Raw genomic sequence first — 3,568 nt, 5'->3', positions numbered from 1 at the left:
TTGGCAATAGTAATGTTGGCAATAGTAATGTTGGCAATAGTAATGTTAGCAATAGTAATGTTGGCAATAGTAATGTTAGCAATAGTGGTAATTAACATAATAAATAATATTCGTATTATTCATATTTCAAATAAAATAGTTAACATGTAATAATATAAAGTAAAAACATACATTTTCTATACTAAAAAAAAAAAAAAAAATGACATAATAAAACCTTTTTAAATTATAATATATTTAATTGTATGCGAAGATTTTTTTTTTTTTTTTTTTTTTTTTGTTATACAAAATTAACGTTATAAATTGATACATGTGTTATTTACAATGTATTTTTTTAACAAATATATAATACTTTTATAATATTACATTTGTCGTATATTGAATTGATGTGTATATGTATACATATTTGACAGTGGTTTAAGCAGAATCAGTGTGAATGGTTATGTAATTTGCGAATTTTATTTACTATATTTGAAACTACATAAGTAAAAAAAACATTTATAATATTAATAATTTAAGTAAAAGCAATTGTAGAAAACATGGTCACTTACAGTTGCCTATATAAGTAGCGATTTTTATTTGTCACATTTAAAAATAAATAAAACGTGAGACAAAGACTTATAATAAAAATTTAGATAAAAACACATGCAAATATAATGGACACAAATTATTTTATTCTTTTTATGAAATATGTAAACTTTTTGGAATTGATCAAAAATGGTATAAAAGTATAACATTTGAAAATGTAATATATATACATGTTTTAATTTGAATATAAGGAAACAAAATAGTTTATTATAAATATTTATTAAAATATTGTAAAACACGTTTTTTTTTTTTTTTTATACAGTGTAAAATATAAATATATAGTTAGGGTACCTTCTTTGTGTCTGTATGTCGTTAATGGTTTTTCATTTTCATTTGTAAAAGCTCAACAAATATCATTTAAAAAATGTACAAGAGATTATAAATTGTTGCATTATATATAATGGCAATGTTTGATTATGTTAAACATTTGTATTGGATTATAAAGAAAAGTTAATATGCGCATAAATTTGTATGTATTAACATATTACTAAAAATTAATATTATATATTTTTATTTTTTGAAAATATTAATTGTTATATGTAAAACAAAATACGTAATACGATTATATACATGTTCGTATATATACGCTCACATATATATATATATATATATATATATATATATACATATACATATACATATGTTTTAAAATTCATTAAATATTGAAGATTTAACAGTTTTATATTATTGTATTTATGTATTTTTTTACATAATATTAACATATATACAACATATAATTATAATTGCAAATAGAATCATTCATAATACATATAATAAAAGTAATCATGCATTATAATTATTGCTTCACAATTTAAGTTCATAATATTGCATTTGTCGTATAGCTTTTCGTTAAGTAAAAACTATGAACTTTTTTAGAATACATAAAAATATAAACAGGCTTAATATTTTATTTTTTATGTTTGATATAATACATTTTTGTTGTATATATATTTTTATTGAAAGCTTTTGATCCTATTTAATTGTTTAAACTTACTATATATTATAATTTTCATATGAAAAAAAATTTATAATAATGTAACACATATAGACATAATAATATAGTAGCTATTTTTAACATGTTATGTATTTTTATTTTGTTTACAGATTTGAAAATATAACTAATCATAATGGCAGAAGGTGACCCATTTGATAACGAGTATGAGAATCAAAACTTAAGTACTCTACTTACAAATACATGTAATGAAACATATAATATTTTTTTTTTTTTAAAAAACGAATTAAATTCATTTAACTATGTTTGACTACAATATATATAAAAAAAAGTAATATACTGTGTTTTACAGATAATATGGAAAATGGAAATGAAACTGGAATATTATTACATAGAGTCTTGTGAAACGTTACTATATAGCCTATTAATTATGGACAGTTGTTACCTCATCATGTGACTGTTTTTATTCTGTTAACATATTTTATAGTGTTAATTATAATAATATTTATATGTATATGTCTATACAGAATGATAAACAATGTAAGATTAGTATAAATATATATAAATACATTTGTTACATATATATATAGTTATATAAAATTTATAAAGTGTGCATAAAACTATTTGTTACGCATATTTTTATTTTTTATAGCAACCAATTGAGGACGATTTTCAATTAATGCCAATGTTATCTTTTGAAGATGAATCTCCAGATGAGGATAATAATTCTAGTTTTTTGGGAGAAAGTAGTGAATATGAAGAGACCAGACTATGACAAGTTTAAAACCAATAACCATGTATTAAAAGTAATCAATCTATCAATCAATCATTCATTGAATAAAAATATTAAATATAAAACGATATAAAGGAAAAAAACTTTAAGGTATTACTAAGATAGTATGTTGAAATTAAAAATTGAGTAAAAAATATAAAAATTATAATTTACATAAAAATGATCAGAATATGAAGATAGTAATGATGACAATAGTAGAGAATAAACATGTAAGCAGTGTCAAGATTGTCAATATCTAAAGTGACGATATTAACACTGTATTTGTCAAAAAAATGTTATTAAAAAATTACAACTTAAGAAATAAATATAATATTACTATAACGACATAAAATGGCATATTTTTGAATATGTAGTACTTATTTAAATAAAAAAGCATAAGAATATATATAATAGTACCAATATACAATTACAAGCTTAAATTATATACTTATAACATTTCACTTTTAATGTTTGTATTATTTTTTAGGTTAAAACTGAATTATTAGTTTTCAAGTGTGTAAGTATTTTAATATAGTTCTTATATGCATTCGGAAAAAAACTTAATGTTTTTTTTTTTTTTTTTTTTTGTATGTTACAATATTAATAAGGCTTGTAGTTTTTGTATCACATTTATGCATTGTATATTTAAAAAAAAAAAAAAAAAAATTACAACAATGTAAAAGACAAGAATTTATATGAATAACTCATATTGTTGTTGTTCGTTATGCTCATTATATGTTACGTATATACTAATTTTCGTTAATTCGATTGTTGTTTTTGTTGTTTTTTAGTTTGGTTATTGTTTATCACGGTTTCATTTTTGTGAGTGTATTTTGACAATGAACATAATGTTATATTAGTTTTAACGAATAGTTTTTTGTGTCGTGCTTGTTTAATAACTTTATTTTTTCGTAAATGTAGAGTTATTAGGTTTAGTAACTTTTTGTTAATTTTTTTTTTTTTAATTAATCATGTTGTGTTATTTAGCGCATGTAACACATTAATAATTAAATGTTATTTTATTTATAAGTTGCACATTTGATATTATATTTTTATGCTTTATACGCATGCAAAAAAAAAAAAAAAAAAAATAATAAAAAAAAAAAAAAAAAAAAAAATTATATATGAACATTTGCGGTAAATGTTCATCGGTTTTTGCTTATCAATTGTTATGTTTGTGTATTAAGATGCTTTTATAAAATAAGTATTTGATTTTTTTTTATATTTATCAAGTTTTCCATATTCATTTTGAATTTATA

At 19.8% G+C, this 3,568-nt stretch overlaps 1 long non-coding RNA gene across 4 annotated transcripts; it reads left to right on the top strand.

The window, feature by feature from the left end:
• Positions 1 to 1,298: 1,298 nt before the first annotated feature.
• On the top strand, positions 1,299 to 3,314 carry LOC113224483. Of its 4 annotated transcripts, none has more exons than XR_003309203.1 (4): positions 1,299 to 1,438; positions 1,690 to 1,782; positions 1,890 to 2,077; positions 2,190 to 3,314. It is a non-coding gene; the product is annotated as an uncharacterized LOC113224483 (long non-coding RNA). The 4 variants fall into 4 exon arrangements; XR_003309201.1 differs by having other exon boundaries at positions 1,690 to 1,741; positions 2,190 to 3,313; XR_003309204.1 differs by having other exon boundaries at positions 1,307 to 1,364.
• Positions 3,315 to 3,568: the final 254 nt, after the last annotated feature.

The sequence above is a fragment of the Piliocolobus tephrosceles genome, unplaced genomic scaffold, assembly GCF_002776525.5.
Source record: "Piliocolobus tephrosceles isolate RC106 unplaced genomic scaffold, ASM277652v3 unscaffolded_44931, whole genome shotgun sequence".
Lineage (NCBI taxonomy): Eukaryota > Metazoa > Chordata > Mammalia > Primates > Cercopithecidae > Piliocolobus > Piliocolobus tephrosceles.
This window is presented reverse-complemented; position numbering and strand designations above follow the sequence as displayed.